This window comes from Rhinopithecus bieti, unplaced genomic scaffold (assembly GCF_001698545.2).
Source record: "Rhinopithecus bieti isolate Rb0 unplaced genomic scaffold, ASM169854v2 scaffold_30775, whole genome shotgun sequence".
In the NCBI taxonomy this organism is placed as follows: domain Eukaryota; kingdom Metazoa; phylum Chordata; class Mammalia; order Primates; family Cercopithecidae; genus Rhinopithecus; species Rhinopithecus bieti.
Genome location: NW_016813906.1, coordinates 2,028,814 through 2,056,235, shown reverse-complemented (window position 1 = coordinate 2,056,235; position 27,422 = coordinate 2,028,814).

Sequence of the window (27,422 nt, the reverse complement as noted above, 5' to 3'; positions counted from 1 at the left end):
ATATTTTATATATATATATATATATATCTCCAGGAATCTCAGAATAAAACCTCAGAATGGAAAATCACATATTGAGATTTGAAGCAATGATAGACTACTTCTGTTTATACATATATTTCTATAGACTATTTTTAACACTTACCCTTTCAAAGTGGAGATTTTTCCATAAATCTTTACCAACAGATAACCTTACACAAGTAAAACTTTCCAACCTGTGTATTTTTTCCCAGTGCTTATTACTCCTTTCTTGACCTATGTCATCTGCATAGAACCTTCATGCAGAGGGCTGACTAAGTCCACAGGCACTTAGTATTTAAATAATAAGTATACATATTCCCATATTATTCAATGATTTTTATGTGGAAGTCAAAACACTTATTGAAATTTAAGCTGAATTCATTGAATAAATCTCTAGCTCCAGATGAATATGGAAAAAAAATATCTTCTACCCAAGTGAAAAATTATAGAAATTTCTAGTAGAGCTCTCTCCTGTACAGAGTTCTAATTGCCAAGCTGTAAAATGTAAGTGTTTAATATGCCATATGTAGAAGGATAGATATACAGAATTCACAAGTCCCCGGATCTTCAGCCAGTCCATAAGGCAAGGCCTGTGTTGATCTTAAATCTTAGTCACAACTGAATCACCATTACTCATGACAGCACCTAGCACACAACAGGCAATAAATATTTGCTGACTGGTTGATGGCAATGTCAGAAAAGTCTTAGTAACACTCGCTAAACATGAAAAGATGTCCATTATTAGCATTTAGGAACCTCAAGGTATACATAACAGCAAATTTTTTATGTCAAGTTTCGTCTTTGGGACAACAGTCTTTGGAATCAACAAGGGTGTGTGTGTGTGTGTGTGTGTGTGTGTGTGTGTGTGTGTATCCTTCAGATTAGCCTTTAGGAATAAAGCCCAGTCCCTCTCTGCAAAACATTCATCATTTAACAGGTGAATCAGACAGACAGAAACCCAATAACAATACAGTGTGATAAGTGTCATAATATCATAGATGGCATTAGTAGAAAAAAGTTTGATGAGAGCACAGTAAAGGCAACTTTCTCCTCATGCTTCCTAGGGATGAGGTATTAGAGCTGGGCTGAACTGAGGCCCAGCTCCAAGTGAAGTTGCCAACAGCAGTCATTGGGAACTTTTACAAGCAATTGTAGTAAAAGGTTTAAAGGGATGCCATGATGCAAGGAAATGAAGAGTGAAAAGAAGGAAAAGAAGGAAGGGATTGGAAAAGACTGGGTGTTCACTGGAAGAAGATGTATAGCACCGGAAATGGAGAACCAAGAAAGAGGGAATACCTAACAGAGCAATGGTCTCAGATGCGGGACGCAGTCTCCAGGATTTATTCTTAAAGGGAGTTGCTATTTCTTCTTCCAAACCAATAGGGAAGGAGGTGAAAAAGGACAAAATATAAATAAACTTGGAATTAAATAGAAAAGGAAGTTAAGAGCACTGCTACCTAATAAACACAATAATAGATACAATTAAGTATCAACTGTGTTCTAAGCTCTTTGAACACATCATGTAATTGGATTTTCCCAACAATCCTATGAAGTAAGGAAGGTTTTCAAAACAAGGGAAAAAACATTTAGAAAGATTAAGTCAACTAGCCAAGGTCATGCAGACGGTAAGTGGTAGGGCCAAAGTTCTAACTTAGCAAAGTCCAGCATCTATGAGCCCACCATTCATGACCTTACTTCTCTTTATACAAATAGGGTGGCAGGTTGTCCACTAAAAGAAAAGAGACTAAGACCAAGTTGGTAGTTTTTAGCAAGTGATAATATATTAGAAAGAAATAAAAATGGGTTAACTTGCCATTAAAAAAGCATTTTCAGCAGCTTTAAAAGTTCAGCTGAGGTTGGAAATCATACATTTGAATCAATCACTGAAGTCACAAAATTTTCTTCAGCAGTGGCAAAAGGGTAGAAACCTATTTGGGCTGACCCAGACTTGGAAGGGAATAAAGTCGATAATAAGCTGAAGGTGTGAGATAGTATGTAGTTGAAATGATTCACTGCTGTGTCCAGGTCAAATGAGAGACCGTGATTATAAAGCGGATGATAAGGAGGGGTACAAAGATCTTGATGGAGGTGAACTGACATGAAGGCATGGGAGGGATGAACTATAGATGATACCTGGGAATAAAAAGTTCAGAGTTATAGGTTAAAGGGATTAAATAGTAACATCACAATCTAAGCCACACGGTTGAGTTGCTAAAGGACTGAAGGTGAGCGACAACGAGAAAAAAGAACACAAAGGAAACATCGCTAAGATGTTGGTATATTATCAAACTGGGGTTTGGATATTCCTCAGAAAATAGAAGGAGAGGCCGAGCACGGTGGCTCACGCCTGTAATCCCAGCACTTTGGGAGGCTGAGGCAGGCGAATCATGAGGTCAAGAGACCAAGACCATCCTGGCCAACATGGTGAAACCCCGCCTCTACTAAAAAGAAAAAAAAAAGTACAAAAATTAGCTGGGCATGGTGGCACGTGCTGGTAGTCCCAGCTACTTGGGAGGCTGAGGCGGGAGAATCACCTAAACCTGGGAGGCAGAGGTTGCAGTGAGTAGAGATCTCGCCACTGCATTCCAGTCTGGTGACAGAGCAAGACTCCATCTCAAAAAAAAAAAAAAAAGAAGGAAAGAAAATAGAAGGAGCCTGGTTAGACAGGAAGACCTAAATGGAACAGAATCCTAAAGGAAATTGGAGACATTACTTGAAAATGAGTAAGGACCCATGGGAGAGACAGATGAATGGATGGATGCTGAATGGATGGATGAATAGATGGATGATGAATGATGAATAATGAATGGATGATAGATGGAAAACGGTCACGTACTTCACAGGAGACTGTTAAAGATAATGTGCATTGCCTTAAAATAGCAAAACGAATAGACTAATTATGCCACCATTTGTTTCACCTAAAGGTATGCGACTTTCCTCGTAGAGAATAACAGGTTGGAGACAACCAAAATTTAAAAGTTAGCTACATAAAAACAATAGCACCAAAACATGAGTAGTAGTTCTCTTTGCCTGATGGTATTATGTGATTTTTTTATGATTTTTATTTTTCCCTTTGTATTTTCTTAAACTTTCCAAATGTTCTGTAATCAACACATACAACTTTCAGAATATGAAAAGTTAATGTTTTAAGAAAAAATACCACACTACAGACATAAAAGACACTAGAAGTATAAACATCTGTGGGCCATGGTGGAAGGCCTAGACATTTTTCATATTTTAAGTTGCATACATACTTTTAGGCATACATATGTTTTCTGTATATGTATGTGTGTGTATGTGTACACGTGTAGGCATGTGTGTGTACTTAGGCTTTAAACATGGGTACAGAGGACACTAACACAGGAAGAAAGTAAACATTAAGTAATTCTATTTACTATAACAGCAACAATTTCACCCTGAAAACCTGAGCTAAATTCAAGATTTCTCCCTCAGATTCTGTGGGTGGTCAGCTTTTATTAAAGAATACATACATCAATATTGCCTCATGATGGTAATAAATAACCAGACCTATAGAGGCCTTCTAAGTATAACTACTCTATTTGCTTCTCTTTTGATCTAAGCACTAGCATTGGGACTTCATTTTTTTCTGTCCTTTGTAGGGGGTCCCAGACTGTAGCGCCCATTCCACTGACTTTCTACACACTGCTGTTTAGAAAGGCGTGCTCAGGGACACAAGGGCATAAAGGGTTCAGACACAGAATGAAGCCTCTCCTTATGGAAACAATTCTGTGGCAGATTCCACTTGGTTTGAAGAACCAGGCTGTAGAAGGGGAAAGGAAATCCCCCTTTGTTTGCAGGAGGGTCCCTGAAAATGTAGCCTGGCAATATTGTTCTACACAGCTCAAGATGCTCTGGCCCACAATGGGAGCCTTGACTGGTTCTACTTTCAGACCTTTAAAGAAGAGATAGTACTGTTTCTTCCACAAAGATTCTTCTGCATGTACTAGTATCAATGAACACTTTGATCAAGGCATGCTTTCTAAGTCAATAACTGACATCATGCATATGATTTTAAACCAAAGGAAATGATTCTGACAGTAATACATTTGAGAGCTGAAAACATGGACAGGGAACCAAACACAAACCCAAAAACCTTTGGTAAACTTAAGATCAGCATGAAACGTGCCACAGCACATCACCCAAACCACCACGCTCTAATAGGTCAGCCCACAGAAAATAAACACTTGTTTTTTATCTTCCCAAGGCTGTTCTCATAAGGTTTTCTAGGACTATTTCTTCCAAAGTCACAAAAAACTGGAAAAAAACTGCAATAACGACTTCACAGGAAAGCCACATTTCAAGGCATTTTCTAGTCTTGCTCATCTACCCTTCTACACAGAAAAAAAAAAAAATTCAGAGATAAACTCAGAAAAAAAAAAATCTTTCCAAAAGCACTCTAATTATTTTTTCCTGCATCACCATCATTCAGTTGAACCAAAGCTTCTGTGTTTTTTACTGCCCTAACTACTGCTAATGAACAAAAAAGGCTTACATTCCATGAATCTGAGATTTTTCACCTTTTTACAATGTATCCTAAAGCCCTCCTTAGTCAATATTTCCACAAACAGACAGTTGCAATTAATCCAGGTTTTACTTAGGCTAACAAATGATTCCCCTTCATGATAGCTGTGTAAGCTGATTCATGAATTTGCCAATGTTCTCCAGGTTGCTAACAGAGCCCACTGTTACACAGTAAAGGGGGAAATCATGAGTGTTATTAAGACTCCCCTTCTACTTATTAAAGTAAAAGCAAGAATTTCAGCAGTTCTCAGGGCCTCCTCTGTACCACACAAGTTTTGCCTCTGCTGGCCAGTCCAGGTCTTGTGCTGATCTTCTCATCCTAGAGGTCTCACTGCCTCTGTATCCTGAAGCAGACATACCCTAGGCCTTCTGAGATAAACACATGATCCCCCGCCTGCTCTACATCAGGCAGGCTGAAGGCAGAGAGGACCTGCAGATACTTGAAAGAAACAGCTCATCTGCTTTGGGAACCAAGGAAATTCATGCCACACTTCCAGGATCACTGGTCTCAGGAGGATTTAACCCAAACTCGGAGTAAGAGTCAACATCCACAATGTCATCGTCATCTAATTCTGTTTCCTCTTTCCCTCCCTTCCTTTGTCCTAGAAGCATTCTGTGATAACTAACAAACTGATTTATTCTGATTAAAAATAGTTATCATTATTCAAATGCTCCCTCCCAATTTATTCTATAATCTTAAGATATTGATAGACAGAGATAAAGACGTAGCGAGAGAGAGAGAGAGATAAATTACTGACTTGAGCCTTGGCCTGGGAATTATGACTTGGCAGCTGAACTGCCACTGTTTGCCCTATCACATTGAAAGATCTGCCTATCTAAAAAGCTATGGGGTAAAATAGACATTGCTAGGGCTATCGCTAGAGGTATGGTAGTCCTAGGAAACCTTATGAGAACAGCTCTGGGAGGAAAGAAATGTCTCTTTTCTATGGGCTGACACATTGAAGAAGGGTGTGGGGTGACGTGCTGTGACATGTTGAATGCAGATCCTAAATTTCACAAAGTTTGGGTTTGCATTTTGTTCCTTGTTCATGTTTTCAGTTTCCAAATGTATCACTGTCAGAATCATTTCCTTGGTCTAAGGTAGACATTAGAACCTAATCCATTCTTTTCTAACTTTCTAGCTGTAATGCTCAATGTTCTGAGTGTTGAGAAAACGCAGAATATCCTAAAGAAGTTGCTGTGATGGTTGTGATTTCATGATAATTGAGGTAGCTGACGTTGGCAGAAGTAAAAGGGACACTAGCAAAATTAAAATTAAAAATCAGTGCCAAAATGCTTTGGATTACATAGGAAAAAAACAAGCTAAACTAAACCAAAAACCCTCTTATTATTCTACTATGCTTTGTTTTGGCCCCACCCCTACCCTAGAGAAAGGAGCCTATGTAAATGCAACCAACAGAAGTCGAAGAAAGCAAGATAGTATAATAGGTCTTGCTGTTGTAGCAATCTAGTGATCTGCATTCTTACTCTAGATTTGTTTATGAAGGCAAGTTTTGTTTTTCCTTCTGAACACCTTCCAGTATTTTATTTTATTTATTTATCTTGAGATGGAGTTTTGCTCTTGTTACCAGGGCTGGAGTTCAATGGCATGATCTCGCCTCACTGCAAACTCTGCCTCCCGGGTTCAAGTGATTCTCTTGCCTCAGCCTCCCAAGCAGCTGGAATTATAGGCATGTGCCACCAGGCCCAGCTAATTTTGTATTTTTTGTAGAGATGGGGTTTCTCCATGTTGGTCAGGCTGGTCTCGAACTCTCGACCTCAGGTTATCCACCTGCCGCAGCCTCCCAAAGTGCTGGGATTATAGGCGTGAGCCACCGTGCCTGGCATGTTTTGTTTTTTAATCATTACTACTGACCTCCATTTTCCTCAGCTTTAAAATTCATTAAATCTAGCCAGTTGTGGTGGCTCATGCCTGTAATCCCAGCACTTTGGGAGACCAAGGCAGGTGAATCACCTGAGGTCAGGAGTTCCAGAGCAGCCTGACCAACATGGTGAAACCCTGTCTGAACTAAAAACTACAAAAATTAGCTGAGCGTGGTAGCGTGTACCTGTAGTTCCAGCTACTCAGGAGACTGAGGCACAAGAATCGCTTGAACCCCAGAGTCAGAGGTTGCAGTGAGCCAACATCACACCACTGTACTCCAGCCTGGGCCACAGAGCAAGATTCTGTCTTTAAAAAAAAAAAAAAAAGTATTAAATCAATAGTCACACCACAAATATTTATTGAGCAATTACTATATTCCAGATTCTATTCCAGGTACATATGGGTACATCAGTGTAAATAAAGAAAACAACAACAACAACAAAGAAACCCTCTTAAAGCTTATGAGACAAATAAACAGCAAAAAGAATAACTAAAATAAAATGTAAGTTACACAGTATGCTCAATAAGTTTTACTGAAAAAACTAAAAAATATACTGGGAAAGGGGGATTCATGTTGTTGAGGATGGGGGCAGGCTGCAGTGTTAAATAAGGTGGATAGACATCATTGAGAAAGCAAGTTCTGAAAAATGACCTGGCAGTGAGGGAGTTGAATGGACTGATATCGGAGCACTCTTGCTATGTGTTTATAAAAAAATTAGGGGAACACTGTGGCTGGAACAAAAGGATCAAGGGAAGAAAAAGTAGGAGATAAAGTCAGAAAGCCTCATGGCCTTTGTAACAAGCTTTCAACATGACTGACTTACAGTTTAGAAGGACAGATCTCGCTGCTGAGTTAGGGACAGGAGATTTGTTAAAATGCTACTGGAATAATGGAGGCAAAAGATGATGGTGACTCAGGCCAAGGTATTAGTGGAGGTTAGATATGTGATTAGATTTTAAATGCATTTTGAAGGTAGAGGTGGTAGTATTTTCTAACAGATTAGAAGTGATAAAAAAAAAAGAGAAGAGACAAGAATATGATCTAAGAATTGGAAAGTTGCGGTTGTCATCCACTGAGACTGGAAAAACAGTGACTGGAGCCAAGTTTTACGGGGCAAACCAGGAGGTCCATTCTGGATATGTTGAGTTTGAGATGTCTATTAGATATTCAAGTGTAGGGGTCTGTGGACAGTTGGTTGTGAGCATTTAAAGTTCCAGAGAAAGAGGTCCAGTCTAGAGAGATAAAATAGGAAATAATATGGTTTCAACTTTTTTTTTTTTTGCTTTACCATTCTTAACAGATTGGAAAATCTGTATCTATAATTAGTATGTTCATATCCCAATTTCTTTATGTTAAGACTATTTGAAAAGAAAGAGAGAACAAAAAAAAAAAAAGAAGAAGGAAGGGAGTGGGGAGGAAGGCAATAAGAAAGTGAAAGGGATCAATTGATTATTAGGAGATTTACAACCTAAGAGTGTATTATATTCCTAGGCTCAGGCTGCTTCCGATAGAGGGCACACTCCTGAAGGGTTTTCAGTCAAATCTTTAAAACCCTTAATCTTGTTTTCACACAGATACACATCTTTTAATGTTCTTAAGTCATTCCTGGTAGATCTTCCATTAGAAATGGCTCATAACATTTTAACTTCAAGTTTATCTACCTCCAACCTTTCAAATAATTAAATATTTAAATGCTCTGGGAAGTTGGCTTTTGTGAAGCAAGAACTTTTTGCAATGCAAATTTTCACTCTTAATTTCTCTTCTGGGTAAAATAAGAGTTACAGGGATTGGGTTTTCTTCTGATGTGTGTAAAATGGAATACATTTCTCCATCTTCTGGGTTCTGGAATGTCCACTCAGTGTCAGAAGACACCTCTCAAAGAACAATCACAAGACAGGCAGGAAAACAGGAAATAATGGGAAAAGACAAACCAATCTTACTCGTGTCTGGTATATCTTCCAAGCTGCCAACTGGCCCTTTTCTTTAATATCAACTGCCCTGTGTGGAACTGGAACAAGCCTGGACCGCCAGCAGCCTCCAAAGTTGGGCAGGCTGGGGCTTACAGGTGAACCGCTGGGCACCAGACTTGTTTGTGCCAGTTTCCATCCCTGATGAGCCTCTCATCACCTGCCCATCAAGAAGCAAGAAAAGCAGGGAGTTCTATTCACTAAACCCAGAGCTCTGGTCCTGCCAGTGACCCCCCTACCTGTGGGAAATCAGTGTGTTTACATCTGCTAGAGGAAGGGTTAATCTACGGTCTGTATTTGCATCCACCTTTACCTTCTGTTTTCTGTATTTCTTACATACTACTGTCCCATAATTTTTCTTCCATAAATTATTCTATGGCAAGCAAATGTTTCCCTAAGACCCTCTTCATTTACTAAGAGAAAACGAGAGAACTTTTTGTCCCCTGAATTTCATTTTAAGGACGTAAGTCGTGCATTTGAGCAAGTGTGGACAAAGAAGAAGAAAAGAGGGGCAGGGCTGAGGCAGGGAGGACTGCAGTACCAGGATTCAACAGAGCCTTGTCTCTGCTGTCTTCATCTGCATTAAATTGGTCATGACCTTCCAGGTGTCTTTAAGGTTGAAGTGTTTGCTGGACCATTTCAAGCAGAGCCCGCTGGTCCACGTGGCCCTTCTGACATCAAGAGACAGCTTTTAAAAGAGCAGAAGTACCTTGTCAGGGCTCAGGGGTCACTAATAGCCTGCCTTGGGCCCTCCAATAGGTCATGTTCGGCTTCCTCGTCCAACACAAAGGGAAAGGCGAGGGAGGCTGGGGAGGGTAGGGGGATAATTATCATTCTGGTGTTTTTTTCCTCAGGCCCGGAGTTATGCTCCATGTCACTGTGTTAATGTGCCTGCAACCAGGGAGACACATAATGCTCCTCTCAGCCCTGTTTATTAGCAAGATCCATTTGCAAAAGGCCCTTCTTTTGTGCCACAATATGAATGTGCTTTGATGGCAAATAATTACGGCAGTCCTTTTGACATGAAGATCCACAGGCTGCCCTAGTTAAGCCAGTAATTAGCCTGTCCTCCTTTTTTATTATTATTATTGAGAAACTACAAATTATCCTCATGTGCGCCGGCCATTGCTTTTTCTCCTATTCTCTCACTCTCTCCTGCTCACTCTCTCCCGCTCACTCGCAAGCTCGCTCTTTTCTCTCTCCCTCTCCCTCATCTCCCTCAGCACTTTGGATAAGTGGAATGCAGCTGCACAAAAGCAAGATAAAGCTGGACCATCAAGATGATGAACAATCTGGATGAAGAGCCTTCGAGACGCACACAAAAGCTGGAGAAGTGCAGTTGATGTAGGCCTGGACAGCTGAAGAATGCTGCGGTCTAACGATGAATAGCCCTCATTTGTGAATATACAGATTTTCCACGATGAATAAAAACTGAGTGGAGGTCACAATAAATAAACTTTTTCCCCCCTTCTTCTTAAATAATAATTCAGGTTCCCGGCACCAAACAGCTGTAAATTGAAGGTTGTGCTTAGTTTTCTCAACTCTCAAAGGGGATAATTAAGCTAAGATCACATTGTTTGATATATTAGTGTAATGATGAGCTACTATATTCTGCTTGTTTCGAGTTCTTTTAGTTTTTCTTTCCCATTATCTGTTTTTTTTAATTACATTTCAAATACATTTTAAATGTAGGAACAGCAGTTCTGAAACAGAGTTTGCCCTGTGTTTGGATCTATTTGAAATGTATTCATATAACATTTAATTAAAGCAGCAACATTCCCCTTTAGAAAATGTGTGGAGGTAGAAATATCTATATTATCTGACTAGTTCTGACATAATCTTGCCAAAAGGCTGACTCTTTTTCCTTATTGGTGCAAGATAATTAGACCATCATTAACCTCCTGAAGCATCACTGTCAGTATTTCTTGGCGTTATAAAATCAGGATTTGGGAAGATTTTCATAATTTTGCTTAAGATCACTGAGGAGGTAAAGATCAGCTCTGAAACATGCTCAGCTTAGAAGATTTCTGAAAATCAGAGTCTGCAAGGATACATGTTATAAAGGAACTCAGCCCAAGGGAAAAGCTACAGTGTCCCTTTACACCTATAACACCCCCTCCCATTTGTGAAGTCTTGACAATAAAAAGGACCAAATACTGTCTTGCATTTTATTAATGTAAGTTAGACAGTCATTTTCTTCCAATGATTTTGAGCTAAAATGCACTGAAAAGTCTGACTCTCTGTATCAAAAGAGAGAGAAAGTACATTTCCAGAAAAAATTTGCCCCTTTTTTTTTGGTAACTATAAAATATTCTTCATTTCCAAAACAACTATTTATTGTTGAGTGTTTAGTGTACTGTTAGTTCATTTGATTGCTTGATTAGTTCATTATTTTTTCCAGGAATTTTTCTATTTTCACCAATCAGTCCCAGTCTAGAGTGGACTCTACCATACCCACATTCAGGAAGGTTTTCAGATTTGAACCAGGTATGGAAAACAATTTATGAGCAGGAATACTGAAAATATGAAAAGCACGAAAACCCACTGTTAACTTCATTGCAATTTAAGCTTCACCAAAGAAGAATAACTTCCTTAAGTTGCCAACCCTGGTGACCTTGAATTCAAGAACAACAATTACTCTGATTTGATTATTACACATTGTATGCTTCTATCAAAATATCACATGTACCCCATAACTATGTACAATGAATAATGGTATCCACAATAATTTAAAAGAAAATAAAAAGGAACAGCCCACCCACTGCATGATGAGGAACCATCCTTACCTATGACTCCAGTCTATTCAGAGGAACCCTACCGAAAAGCGAGCAACTAAATGTCCCATCTCTATGTTCAACATGAGAGAGCAAGGGTAACAAAAGACAAAACCAAAAAAGTGTGAAGTAGTTGAAGACAAAGGATAAGGAAATCCTAGGAAGAGTCTGAGTCCACTCACAAATTGTACCAAAGGAAGAGTCCTAAGATTCATGAAGTTCATTTTGGCTTTGCTGCATCAATAAACCAGAGGCAAAGAGAAATTAGGCAATGGGCCTCAAAAAAGGCAATCACTGCCACCTCTGTTTGCTGCCATGTTGGAGATGGTTTTTAAAGGACTACCACATCCATTTAGAAATATTACACAAGTTGAGGCCAAAGAAAGCTTGGTTTAGGAGTTCACATGGGTCAAATGTGAAATAGCTTAACAAATTTTTAAGATCTAGAAGCAGGCCAGATCTGGTATAAAGTGCAGGCCTGTCTAAAAACTCTGACAGCTCTTTAACATTTCACTCACGTACCTTTCTCCCTGTGATGTATTAATTATACCCACAATTTATTGAATGACTCCTATATCCTAGGCAGTTTTTCAGACTGTGGAATCTATCAGAGAAACAGAACAGGTCAAATTCCCACTTTCATGGAACTTACATTTCAGGAGCAGGAGATAGACAGTAAACAAAAAATGAATAAAATATAGCATACCAGGTAGTGATAAATGCTACAAAGGAATATAAGGCAGGAGGATATGGAGGAAGGAAGCAGTTGTATTTTACATGGACTGGTCATGGAAGGACTACCCAATAAGGTAACATTTGACCAGAGACCTGAAGTGAAGGAGGTAGCCGTGCAAAAGCTATGCAACTTTTGGGGAGAGAATTTTCCAGGTAAAATGAGCCCGAGGTCAAAGGACCTGAGGCCAGGATATGATTGACACGTTCCCCATTAGTAAGAAAGAGGCTGAGACTGAGGAGGACTGAGTAAGGAGCAAATGGGAAAGAGGAGTAAGAGAACAGACTGAGAGCTATTCTCACCACCAAGCTGAAAGAAACCTTGGTCATTTACTCACTCTGGACTATTAAGTAATTTGCCTTGTCTGCCTTTCATGCCTCTAATAAAGTTTAGATACATGAGGTACTGAAAGGAATAGTCTAAGGTGATGAAGGCCTGACTGACTCACTGTAGTTTCATGCCATGAAATAGTGGGTGTTGACTACAAAAAAATATAGCACAATTAAAAATGCCTATTGCAAACACAGCATTCCTCTCCCACCCAAAAAAACAGCAAAAGATTTGAAAAGACAACACAAAAGAGGATATATGAATGAAAAAGAAACACGTGAAAAATAGTTTAACATCATTAGCCATTAGAGAAATGCAAATTAAAAACTATGAGATACTACTACATACCTATCAGAGTTATTCACATTAAAAGAAAATTGACAATACAAAATGCTTACAAAGATGGGGAGCAACTGGAACTCTTATACATTTCTGGTGGGAATGCAACATGGTGAAATTGCTTTGAAGTATAACTTGACAGTTTCTTATAAAAAGTTAAATGTACACTTAACAACCAAAAAGTTAAATGTATACTTAACCCAGCAGTTGCACACCCAAGGGAATCCCACACCCATGTGTTCATACATGAACACCCACAAACTTGTACACAAATATTTAGAGCACCTCCATTTATAATTGCTAAAAGTCAGAAACCACCCAAATGTCCTTTAAGTGGTGGCAAATGGATATACAAATCACAACACATTCATATAATGCCATACACCTGGGTAAAAAAAAAAAAGCATGACCTCTGTTATACAAAACAACACACAGGAGAGTCAATATCATTTTTCTGGGTGAAAGGAGCCAGACTCAAAAGGACACATACTGTTGATTCCATACTGTGTGATTCCATTTATATGACTTGTTCAAAAAGATAAAATTATAGGGTTAGTAATTAGACCAGTGGCTTCCAGGGGCTGGGGGTGAAGTGAGAGAAACTGACAATAAAGGGAAATGAGACAACTTTTGGGGATGATGGAAATATTCACATCTTAATTGTGGTGAAGTTTACACATCACATAAGTTTATAAAAATTCAGAGAACAGCATAACTGAAAAGGGTTAATTTTATTATATTTAAATTATATCTTCAAAAAATGCTTACTGCAATATTGATACATTCTCAGGTAAGAGAGGAAATCTAAAGACTACAGATTTTTAAAAATTAATTTTAGCACTCATCATCTTCCCTACTGAAGAAATCGTTAATTTGTTAAGTAGACTATCTTCACCAATAATCTCTCACTGTTGTATGGAAAAATATTTTTGTAGGGCTGAGGACAGAGAAGAGACCCGCGATTCAGGCCCTGAGGGGTAGGACCCTCATTTCAGAACTATCTCTGCTCTATTTGTGTCTCCCATTTTGCCAACGTAGACATCTGGGTAAGTCAGAGATCTCCACTCCCTCCCCAATACAGTCTCTCTCTCCTGATAAAGATTTTATGTTTGGGACAATTTAGAAGCCCAGAAAATACACACAATCTCTTTGCTCTGGTTTTCCTCTATAGTTACCCAACATGTCAAAGACTCAGAATCAATCCAGATACTTATTAGGCACCTATTATTTGAAATATACTTAAATCCAGAAGCAAATATGGTACCCACTCTTAAAAACCCAGAATTCAATTAGGTAAAGGAAATATGCATATAAAAAGATAAACTACAAATGTAAGGCGGTATACAGAAAGTGTCACTTAATTAGTATAGGCAATTGTTGCTGTTCAAAAAAGAAGGGTTCCAAGAAGATAATTATTCTTATTATCATTTATTGAATGTCTATTACCTGCCAAGCCTTTGCATTCATCATCCCATTTAATCTTCCTAACAACTTTGAGATTCGAGTTTTTTACTCATTTGCAATTGAGTAAATGGAACCTCAGAAGAAATAAATAACTTGCTCTTGGTCCGTCCCTCAGCCACTGAGCCAGGATGTCAACTCTGATTGCAAAGCCTGTTGGTTTTCCACTATTCTCAACTGAGTTGGTTGAGGAAAAGGCATGAAAGTGATAGAATTTCAGCTAGAATTTACAGGGTATAGGATTCTACAGAGCCAACAATAAGAACAGGTGTGATGGAAAACCTAAGAATTATTAAGGGGGAAATGAAAGCAACAAAAATACAATGTCTATTTTGCAACTATTGTTAGATTGCATCCAGTATGTCTTAGCTCCCAAATATTTTATGATAAGTGTAGTGAGTAAACAGCTCTCTCCTTTTTATTTATATCTAGCCTCTAAATCAGGTCAAAACATTTCAAAAATTGAGACCTCTCCTGCTGAAATGAATTTTCCATGTTAGGAATTTTCTTTGGGGAGGTGATGGTGGGGAATTCATTCAAGTTGGCTTAGGTGTGTTATTCCCTACTATGAACCTCTCGGCTTGCTCCCAGAAGACAGAGAAATGCAATAAGACCTACCACAAACTACAAATAAAAATACCCATATATTTTATCCCTGAGTTATAGCTTTAAGATTAGACATTTAAAATCAGAATTATCTAATGCAACCTACGGCCTTTTCTTGAAGGTTCACACTTCTGTTTTGCACAAAGAGAAGGGCTTTCTTTTATACACCCATGTCCCAAACCCATCTCAATCTTCTGATGTTCACATAACATTGAGGTAGGTCGTGAAAAATTTTGAAGGCATACATTGTAGCCCAAGAACAAAATAATTTTTAAAATGTACACTTTAGGCCAATCACGAAAATTTTCAACTTATTTAACCAAGTAGTTACAGTTTCCTAAGGCTCTAGAAATCAGTGTCCTTTTAAATTTTTTAAAATAAATGGCCAGATAGTAAACATTTTCAACTCTGCAGACCATAACTGAGTTGTAGCACAAAAGCAATACTTAAATGAATGGGTGTGGCTGTGTTCCAGTAAAACTTTATTTATAAAAGCAGTATCTCCTGCTCTAGGCTGAGTAGCTATTCTTGGAGATGATGGGCTATATAGGTGAACAAGCAGGACCTCAGAAATTCTAAGAGCTGCAATACAGGCAAGGATATTACTTACAGTTTTAGCTCACAGACTAGCCATGCTGCCTACTCATTCTTATCTACCACGTCCTCCACTCCCAGTTTAGTCTCTTTACTCGACCAGCACTTAAACTGCTCATGGATTTCCATTAGCAGCTATGGCAAAGGCAGTGGATTTATTAACTCTTTTTCCTCACTCAATATCCTCATCTATAACAAGGTGTGTGCTGGAGAACACAGAGGAAGATCAACAACCAGAATGAAATGGGGAGGTGCACAATGTTGCTTACTCAATTCTCTTTATTCTCCCTCCTTCATTTATGGTCATTTGTTTGTCTTCTCTCCCTGTCCCCTTCCCTTTCCTGCTCTCTTTTCCTCTCCCTCTCCCTCTCTCTCCTCCACACTCTGATTTTCATTTTGCTGGGACCCAAAACAACGTATGTTCCCTTGGCCCCATACTAAATACATGGTTCAGTTGATTACGGCCAGGTGAAGGCAGAATTACTTTCCAAGCACTAGAAACGGGCAGGAAAGAAAGACTTAAATCTTCAAAGAAGGCTTTCCTCTCCATTCAGACTCCGAGACTCACCAAAGACATCGTCAATCAGCAACTGGTTTTAAAATTCTCTTCAAAGTGTTTTACTAGTTCACTTTACTTGGCATTTTTATCACTATCTATATCTGTAAAGTAGTGATATAATTAGTAAAGCTATTAATGTTTCTTATGCTTAGTATTATGAATGCTACAAATCTCAATAAATCTAGCTTATAGCAAAATAAATAATGATGATAACACTGTCAAGCATCAATAAAATTGCTGGATGGCTTTGTGTAAACCAAACAATATTAGCCCTCTTAAACAACTTAATCTGGGCTACTTAACCACCCTCCCTGTAAACTGTTCATGCTGCCCAAAAGGAAACCATGAATAAGGACTCCATAATTCCCCTTATTTTGCATGGCACAGGACAGCAGAGGAGACCCAAGCCTTCTGATTGGTCTTCAACGTATTGCTTCAGTAGAATGACATTCATTTCATTAGGTCAGAATAAACATAATGAATTTCTATATCTGTGCTATTGCTAAAACTAAGGTGTTTGAGAAGTTCCTGGACACTCAGTTATGGATACATCTGGACACTCACTGGGCTGTTAAAATTTTCCACTCCAACAAAGGAAGGATTCGTTCTGACCAGCATAGAACCCTAGTTTTCAGCAGGGTTTGCCTAAATAAAAGCCCAACAACCTGAGGTCAGAGCCCTTTTCTTAGGATGAGGAAAACTCCATTAGTTTCACTATCTGGTTCAAACTCCACTACCTACCTACACACAGAAGCAGGGAATGTAATCTTATCTACAGGCTTTTCCTAGCATTCCTGTTTTCAGTAACCGGAAAGGATTAAAATGAACAGCCTGCGCACTGGTCCTGAGTAATGGGCCTTCAAAAACCAAAGTATTAGACAAATATATCAGCTATGAGATATAATACCAAGGGCTAGTTCCACAGTATCAGCATTTTTAACTTTCATTCGAAAGTGACTGGATGATAAGAGGGTACAATTCGTATTTTGATTTCAGGGTGAGAGGATCTTTTTAATAAAACAGTTTTACTATGTAGCTATATATCATTTCTTACCAAAATGCAAAACAAAGCCTGAATCTTTTATTTTTTTTCCTCTCCAAAACATCCATAATGATAGATTTCCATTGTATTTTTTTATTCCTCGAATGAATTTTTCAAGCCAAACTTTCATTGCTGCTGTTGCTGTTGATGGCGCCAAAAGGTTTCAGGGAATCTTTCTTCACGCAGAAAGCAGCTTGCAGACCCAGACAGATATGGAAAGGAAGTTGTTTGGGTGAATAATGAGAGCTGAGCCGGAGCCTCCCATGGTGGCATGTGTGAGGCCAGCTGAATAGGATAGCACTTTGTGTGTTCAAAAGGCAGTCTCTTTTTCTATTATCCTTGGCCTGTTGCGCCGGCCTGCTAATGAGTGGACACGCATTACCATTCATTAGCATTTTTATGGCACTTTATATTTGCAGTGCACATTACAAATTGTATTTGTTAACCTCACAACATTCCTTGTGAGATCATCACCATCGATTCACTTTTACAGAGCAGCCTATGTTCAAGGGGCCATGAGTGTATGAGCAAAATTAAGAACAGGAAAATGACACAGAGTTTTGGATCCAATTCTAACAAGGACATCAAAGGATATTTAGGTGGAGGAGGATATTCTTGATGGCGACTCCAGCTCCCCATGGTTTCGCTTATTTGTCTTTTTTATCTATTGCCTGCAAGTTAATTCAAACCTCCTTGAACTTCATCATTGTTGAACTTATCACATGATAAACAAGACTCATACCTGTTTTATTTATTTGTAAAGTGTTTTTTTCTTATTTTCTTAGAACTGGTTCTTTTACATTTCAATGCACAGCCAGTTTTTCTATCAAGCATGATGAAGAGCATATGTTTACTTTCCATAATCTTATGCATTTTCTAGATTATATTATCTCTCTGGTTTGGTCTTTCTAGAATCAAGTCTTTCTAAAACACTAGAATCTGTGCATTTTGCCCCCTTGTTAGCTTTAGTCAGCTTTCCTAAGTTTTCTTCTGCACCTACTGTATTGATAATGTGGATTTCAGGTTTGGGCACAACATTTTTTAAAGTTTATCATTATTCCTCCAACTTCCCAGTGATGGAGAGACAAGGCCCAGCAGGTGAAAAAATAGTGGTCAAGGCCAAAGCTAAATTAATGGTGGAGCTCTGGGTGAATCTTCATCAGTTGGACCATCTCATTGACCTAAAAGGAAAAGTCCAATTTCTAAAAACTGTTAGGGAGTAACTGTGAGACAAGAGTTTGCTTGTCTCAAACTTCTTCATTAAAGGAACTGTGGAGATAGATGGAGGACAGAGCATAGGGAGAGGGCCAGGCAGAGACAGCCCAGGAATGCCCTTGCAAATGTGTGACACCCTCACAGAGCTGCCAGACCTCCCGGCAGAGGTGCACACAGGCACAGCGTTCAGAGCTGCCAATCTCATCTAAATGGCTTGCACAGATTCAGGAAGATTCCCTAAATCACAGCACCATTTGTCAAATGCCTACTACATGTATTTTTTTTTTTTTCATTTTGAAATAATTTCAGATTTCAAAATGTAATAAAACTGGCACAAAGAATTCATATATACCCTTCACCCAGATTCATAAACTATTAACATTCTTCTTATTGAAACAAGATTATAATAGAATCTAAAGGGCCTATTTTCAAATTTTGCCAATTTTCCTATTAAAGTCCGCTTTTTTTCTGATCTGGTTTCCAATCCTGAATTGGAATTTGCATTTAGACTGTTTCTCAATCTTTCTTTTATCTCTCATGACCTTGATATTTTCGAAGATACAGGTCAGTGGTTTTAAAAATGTACCCCAATTTGGGTTTGTCTGATGTTTCCTTATGATTAAATTCAGGTTTTGCATTTTAGCTAGAACATTACAACGTGGTATTGTGTCTTTCTCATATCATGCCTCCTGATATGATATGTGCCATCATATCAGGAGGCATGTAATTGAGATTTGCCCATCATTAGTGATAATTTGATCACTTGACAAAGGTGGTATTTGTCAGGTTTCACCACTGTAAAATTTCTATTTTTTTCATTTGTAATTTATAGGTGCCTTAGGGAGATACTTTGAGACTATGTAAATATCTTATTCTTCATCATTCTTTCACATACTAATTTTAGCAAACTTTGCAGATTTTTTATATGCCAGCATTTTGCTAAGCATTTTCTCTGTGTTATTTTAATTTTCACATCTTCCCTATATGTTATAATTACTAGCTTCATTTCATCATTGAGGAATCTAAGGTTCATGAGAGTGATTAAGCAACTTGACCTGGACATATAGATACTGTGATAGAGCCAGGATTTGAACCTAAATCTTACTCTATTACTCTTACAAATGAGAGGAGAGGCATTTCAGCATCTAGCATCTCCATAAATATGGCCCCTGGGCTATTCTATTCTGCTACCATGGGTGTATCACTACTTAGAAGCATACAAGTGCAATATCAGTGACACAATTATTGACATGCCAAACCAAAACAGAAAGTGGGGAGGATGTTGTAAAGAGAACACAGGGAAGCTATGCTCATGCTTAATTTAACTGGAATTGACACATTTATCATTTGTTTCTTTTTTTATGTCTCCCTTTATTCTTTCTAATTTTTTTGTTTTTATTGTTTTAATTTGAACATAACCCTTTAATCAGCATGATGCAAAGCAAGTTAATAAAAATGGCCCAACTCCTGGGAGTATGACATTTAAATTAATCAAGTCATGGACAGGCTCAGTGACTTATACCTGTAATCCCAGCACTTTGGAAGGCTGAGGCGAGCAGATCACTTGAGCTCAGGAGTTCAAGTCCAGCCTGGCTAACATGGCAAAATCCCGTCTCTAGTAAAAATACAAAAGTTAGCCAGGCTTGGTGGTGGGCACCTGTAATCCCAGCTACGCGGGAGGCTGAGGCATGAGAATTGCTTGAACCTGGGAGGCGGAGGTTGCAGTGAGCTGAGATTGTGCCACTGCACACCAGCCTGAATGACAAAGACTCCATCTCAAAAAATAAATATATCAATTAAAAAAAAATTAGGCTGGGTATGGGGGCTCACACCTGTAATCTCAGCACTTTGGGAAGTCAAGGCAGATGGATCACCTGGAGGTCAGGAGTTCGAGACCAGCCTGGTCAACATGGTGAAACCCTGTTTTTACTAAAAATACAAAAAAAAAAAAAATTAACTGGGTATGGTGGCGTGTTCCTATAAGTAATCCCAGCTACTTAGGAGGCTGGGGCAGGAGAGTCACTTAGAACCCAGGAGGCAGAGGTTGCAGTGAGCCAAGAGTGTGTCATTGCACTGCAGCCTGGGTGACAGAGACTTTGTTTCAATAAAATAAAATAAAATAAAATAAAATAAAAATAATTAATCGAGGCCAATGAGTTATGACATAAAGTTTGTCTGCAGTTAAACTGGCAGACAAACCCCAAGAAGGAGTTAATGTCCCGAGGCCCAGTGGATAAACAAAGTCTTAAGAGAGATTTTGGTCTTTGTATGTTTAACCAAAGTGAGGTCATGAGAAAACTGTCTTCTCATTAAACAATTTCAGTTTACACTATTTTACTGAGTTCATAAATTCTATAAGAGCGGAGACCATGTCTAGCTTGTCCATCAGTGTATTCCCCAAACCTAGTACAGTGCCTGACTCGCAGGCTTAAATATTTGTTGAATTGAATGTTCTGGTCAAATGTTTCAAAGTGTGTTCTAAAGCAGAATATGTGGTGACAGTGAGGGTTCTGGGGAAGCTGGGAAGCTGGGAAGCTTTGAGTAGTGAGTCAACTTCATGAATATATTTCTAAGAATAGGTACATTGGGCCTAGGACCAATAAACATTTCATCTTGCTTTGATTCTATACATTCCCATATCTCTGGTCTTCAAGAGAAAAAAGCTACCCAGGGTGACAAATCCCATTGTTGCGATTTTGTTATGTTAGGTTACTTATACTGCTTATGAGCCACCAGCACTAACATAGAAACCAGTACCTCACTTCCCTGAAATATTTCCATTGCCACCCCCTAGCCCCATATTAGACTCTTCCACTTATAAGTTACAGAAGTTAAGTCAGCAGAGAAAAAGAAATTATTAACCCACATAATTGGCTTTAAGACACAGCTAGACACAGAAGTCCAAACGAGGTCACCAAATGATGTCTCTTTCTCTTGCCAACTCTTAGCTCTGCTTATCTCTGTTCAGTTCAAACTGGGTCTCCTCACACGAGGTAGGAGAGCTGTTAACACTCTCTCCCTCACACATGTCCAGCCTGGCAAGCACCCCAAAAAGAACAAGTCTTCCCTATAGCTCTGTTGAGAAAGTCTTAGGATGACTATGATTAGCCAGATTGGGTCAGGTGCCCATCCTTGGACCAATCAATATAGCCAAAGTGGTGAAATACTCTGACTGGCTACATCTTGGTCACATGCCCAGCCCTGTGGTGAAGTCAATCCAGGTGAATCAATCATATGGAATGGATTATCCCACAGGAAAAGGAATTCTGTTGCCAGAAGTGAACGAGAAGTAATCATCAACAGTCAAAAGTACCAGATGTCCATTAGAGCCTACATATCACATTAGCAGAGAATCTAGTGCTCCTGCTCTCATCAGAGAGCCCTGTCCTGGCACCACAAATACTTTTTTCTCTGACCTTCAGTGGTGTTAAATCCCCAGTCAGGTACTGCCCTACGCAGTTCTATAATAACGAGGCATAGTGTTTCTAATAAGAAGACAAGCTCCTGGAGGACAGAAATCTTTCTTGTCCTAGACAGCCCTCCTTAGAGCCTGGCAAGGACACACAGCAGGCTCCACAATGACTGCTAAAATTATGAACCAGAACTTTTTGTATCAAGTCAACTCATCTCAGGCCTCCTTGTTGACCATCTGTATGAACTTCAGTCCAGTTTAGGCTTCTTCACATAGTGGAGACCTGAACTCAAAACCGCATGGCAGGCAAGAGCTTATTTTTACTTGGGATCCCCAAAAAAGAGATTTGTGTGGGTACTTCAGTCCAAGATTATGCCTGACCCCCAAAAGTCCTTCTTTCACAAGTTAGCAAAGACTTTCCAAATGAGAAAACTTAGAAGAAATTTCAAATGTGATTTTAGCCCCTGCCACTGACAGAAGAGGAACTGTCATGTGAGAAGTGAAAAAAAGAGAGAGAAAGCCTTCAGTCCTGTAATTCTGGCCCCACTCCTGCTTTCTGCTATAGAAGTTGGCTTCCACGGGCCCGTTGACCTCGTCCTGGGAGACTGGTCACATGGAGCTCAAGTTATCAGACATCACTTGCCTGGGTACGTGCTTCTGACTTTTGTCTGTGTTTCTATTACACAAATGCCACCAATTCTGCCTTTGCAAGATTGAATTGAAGATTGAGCTGCCTGAAAACTCGAAGAGTGGAGCCTCGCCTTCCCCTCTGCTCCAACGGAGACCCAGTGCTGGTCTCCAGCACATCCCTAACTGCATATGGTTCCCACAAGCAGATCTGGAGGAGATTTATGTTTATCCACGTTCTCATGCCCGCTGGCCTTCTGAATCAAAGGTGGAGTTATAAACCAAATAAATTTACTGCAAGACTCTAGTATGCGCTTGTGAAGCTGATGCATTTCGCTCCTTTTAATAAGGTTAAAATAGTTACAAATGGAGCATTGGAATAAGGGCTTAAAAGAGCTCTGTGGTGCATCTGTGACTTAGGCCTGGCCAACATTTTACAGCCCTGCCTATTAAAAATCTCAGACCGTACTTGCTCCTGCTCCTCATCCTCAGCAGGCACACTAACAATGCAGCCTGTGGACCACTTGACATTTTCATCCCTGGCGTCTGTGTCCCAGAACAATTGATGGGGCCAGCCAGCCTCTGCTTACAATTAGGGGAGACCATTCGAACTACCTGTTGACTTGCTGCACATTAAGGACAGCCAGCTGATATAAAAAAACTTTGGCAAAAGAGGAAAGCAAAATTTTACCTAGGGTCCAACTTTGAGATGACCAGAAAAAAACCCACTGAAGGGGCAAGTCCATATGGGTGCTACCATCCTTATTTTTGGCCAAATGGAGGGAGAAAAGCAAATTAAACCCATAAAGTCTAAGACCAGGAAGGAGAAACTGAGTTAGGATAAGACCCCATTCTTCAAATGCTCTGCCCCGGTCAGAGTCATACTCCATCTACCTACTGAGCAACCCTGTGCGCTTCTAAGTAGAAAGCAGCAGCAAAAGCTCCATGCCTCCTGCTGCAACCTAAACGGTGATGTGATTATAAAACCTCAGATCAAAGGATCGAAAGGATCCTGGCCAAATGCCAGGGAGAGTCATGGCTCCTGATAGAACTAAATCAGGTCCAATCTGGATCTAAGAATAATAAAGCAATTAACCACGAAGTGACAGAAGCTGAATTTCACAGTAAAAGCAGTGCTAACCAGCCATTTAGCATCACGAGAACAAGACCCCTTTCTTCAGCCACCTGCGGTCACCACCCCACCCCCTACTCTGTAACTCCCTCCCCCCTTGCAACTCCTTGAAAAGGAAAGATTAAGCCCAGGCCTGCACTAACAGGCAGACAGGGGTGGGGGCAATGGACAGACCCCTCATTCAGAGGCCTCCAGAGGACACTTTGACTTGGCTCAGAAAAAAAGAGCTCGCTAACTACTCAGAACTTTTCAAAACAAGGCTCTGACTACTTAGTTAATTGGCAGAGATGAAAGGCAAGGACGCAATGAGAAACGGTGGTGTTATCAAAAATGAAGGAGAAAAAATCTGAACAGTAATTTCGGCCTCCATCACTAAAGAATCTCAGAAGACATAAAAAACTGGGTTTTTGAAAATCACATTTAAACTCACCAGTCTATGTTGATATAACCTTGAAGGTCAGGCCATCCTTGCTTGCTTCATCCTTGAGTCATACACAGTCAAGCACACTAACACAAAGAGTATTGTTAAAATATTTTAGGAGGGGGCCCTGGCTTTCCCACCTGCTTTGGCCAGGCAGTAGAATATATGGTCTGTAGGACCACTTATTGATTAGAACTACCTTCATGACTAGCTACAATGGGCAGATTGAAGATGGAATTTCAGAATTGTAGAGCTTGTTTTTGAGTCCTTTGATCAATTGGTTTACACACCAAGGTTTTTTTCCCTCATTTCTTCCCTGGGAGAATCCTAAAAGAGGAGATGATAAAATATAAAAGAAACAAAATGAAAGAGCAATTCTCTAAAGATAGTTCTGGACAGATATATAGTACACCTGCATATGTATATGTAATATAATAATAAGAATATTTGCTTCCAGATAATTGCTATATTATTGATACCTTTCAACACTCAACATGTTTATATCATCTGCCAAGGTCCTGTGAAGCAGAATTCACAGTATCTTGAAGGAAAAAAAGAAAGAAATCCCCTCTACTCTCCTTTTTAGAGAAAACTACACATACAAATCTATTTGAAAAGGTTAGAGAAACAAGATAAATTGGGTAACCCATATAGTAACTCTTGAGGACAGGAGCAGCATACAAAAGGAAGGCAAGCTTTAATTCAGTAGATTCCCTTTCTGAGCTGCATTTGCAGCACTGTGATCCAGTCTTTGGTCACCCCACATGTAATCCAATTCTCTCCACAGCATGGAAGAGCCAAGATCTCCTGCAGGTTGGGATGATGACTCTTACTTGAGTCAATGTTTACTTTATCAAGGACAACAAATTTTAAAAACTGGGAACAGGCTATTAACCCAACAGGTTTGTCAGTCAGATTAAATAAAAGCACCAAATGGAGAAATTACCTCTCTTTTCTAATCAATATCTTTGACCATAAATGGAGTCAAGCTGATGTGCTTAAAATTTTCCCATCCATGAAAAGAAAATATGCACATGCATATGCACACACATGCATATACGTTTAACCTGTTGTTTTTATGACTGTATCTTAAAGCACTGAGAATAGGGGTTTATAATGGAAACACCGACAGACCCCCAACTAGAGCAGAGTTAGCAGGCACCACCACAATAATCATTTAAGCATTTTTGTTTTGCTTTTTTTTTTTTTAAGAAATGATCAGCAGCCCAACCAATGAGAACAGAGTAAACATGACTGGCATCTTAATGACCTTTGAGCATTAGCAGATGGCCTTTTTATGATCACAGATTAGCAGTACATGGTCGTTTGTTAATGACTGATAACAGGTGCCAGTGGTCCCTTACACTTCCTTTTGTGTTTGTTCCTTTACTTTTTCAGAGTAGGCAACGGGGTTCATTTCTCAGTGAATCTGCTTTCTCTGTGCCATCTTTTGTTTTTCGTTTGGCTGCAACACAGCCCTCATCCCCCCGCACCCAAAAGAGAATGCAACCCCTTCCGTCTCAGTCTCTGTCTCTCTTTCTCTCTTTCGCTCTTTCTTTCTCTTCTCTCTCCTCTATCTCCCTCTCCCTCTCCTGTTGTCTCTCTCTAGAAACACTCGCCTCTGAATCCTACTGCCTAATTCTTGTAGTTTTTGAACCATATAACTCCAGTAGCAAAGGAAAGACCACTATAAACCAGGCTTACTTTACAAGAGGATGCCTGGTACCATCCATGTAAATGACAAAAAAATCACAGCTGTGGATTCATCCAAAGTGAATTAAATGAATCAGCCAGAACTGGGAAAGTCATACCAACCCTTCCCTTCTGCCATTTACAGCATCCAATCCATGTCACCTGAAAGAACACATCTTCCTCTGCAAGCTCCTCACCGTCAGGACCACTTTCCTCTTTCTGCCCACCTCTCACCTTCTAGTTCTTTCATCCCCAAGAATAAAATCAGTTGGGTGGAGCTAGGGTCCAATTTATGTAAGCGATTTTTCCACCCATGTTTGGGTAAATATTCCCTTGGCCTAGCTTATTCCATTATTGGAGCAATTTAGGAGGGCACCAGGATGCAGAGTAATTACCAAATTGGTTTATCTGTGTTCATCTCTGTGGGTGGGGAAAGAAAACTCTTACAATTAACCTCAGATGCTGACTGCCTCCAGGTCCCTGGGGCCGCAATCTCCAGTGAAACCAATGAAGCCTGCCTGAAAGTTGGAGCAGAAGCAGAACTCACAACACTCACAGAACATGTGAACTGGGCTGCCTCCAACCTGGAGGATGAAGCCCTCTTTTCCCAAACCCAGGCACCAAGGAGAAAGTGGAGGCAGAGCCCTGCACATGCCCCCTGAAGTGTGTGCATAGGGGCAGCCCTTTTGGGGGGGAAAAAAAAAGTTGCATTTCAGAATGTAAACTGAACATACATCATCAGAAAACAAGTTGTTTTCCAAGGCAGACACATTTTTTGTCTTTTCTAAAACATTGTAAGATATGTGTCTGTTACAACTGCCTTACAAAATACAACTCAGGAAATTAGAGGCATCTTATTTTAAAAAAATAGATCTGATCTAGGCTTTCCAGTCTAAAAAATATATTAGAGATCCCCCAAAAGGACAGATTTGTCATAGAAATGAACAGAAATATAGACATTTTTAGGATTTTTTTTGTATAGGTTGAGGAACTTTTCTATTTTGACACAATTGTTTATTTAAAATATCGTATTTTCAGATCTGAAAAGCTGTGTGTTTCTCAAGTAAATATTACATCAGTGGGGATATCTATTGCCATTTAAGGACTAATCACTTGGAGCCAGGGAAGAGGATTAAATGACTGAAGAAGTCAAGTCACAAAGTAAGTGTAGAAGTTGGCTTATATGGCCGGGCGCAATGGCTCACGCATGTAATCCCAGCACTTTGAAAGGCTGAGGCAGGTGGATCATGAGGTCAGGAGATCAAGACCATCCTGGCCAACATGGTGAAACCCCATATCTACTAAAAATACCAAAATTAGCCAGGCGTGGTGGCGTGTGCCTGTAGTCCCAGCTACTCAGGAGGCTGAGGCAGGAGAATCACTTGAAACCCAGGAGGCATAGGTTGCGGTGAGCCAAGATCGCGCCATTGCACTCCACCCTGGGTGACAGAGTGAGATTCTGCCTCAAAAAGAAACAGAAAAAAAAAAAGAAGAAGAAGAAAGAAAGAGAAAAAGAAGTTGGCTTGTATTAGAAAAGTGTGAGTCTACCACGGTCCCATGGCCTCTTGCTGCACAGCCTCCCTGAGCTCCCAGAGGTGATGGTTCTCTGGACTCCTCGTCCAGTTTCGAGATCCCTGGTCTGCACTCAAAGCTTTGTCTTTGCCCAGCCCCTCATGCTGTGGCTCTCAAGTGTTAAACCAATTAAGAAAATGAATACCAAGATGCTGAATTTTGAGACCATGTTGGGCAATTTTTTGTTCTCCATTTCAAATGTGAGAGAACAAAAGAGAAAGAGAAGAAAGGCAGTCCACACTTAGCTCGCAGGAGCACTGTTACAAAGGACAACTAATAGTGGAGACATAAACCCAGCTTTCTTTAAACCAAGCTAGTCCAACCCATGGCCCACAGGCTGCATGCAGCCCAGGATGCCTTTGAATGCAACCCAATACAAATTCATAAACTTTCTTAAAACATGATGAGATATTTTTGCAATTTTTGTTTGTCTAACTCATCAGCTGTCGTTAGTGTATTTTATGTGTGGCCCAAGACAATTCTTCTTCCAATGTGGCCCA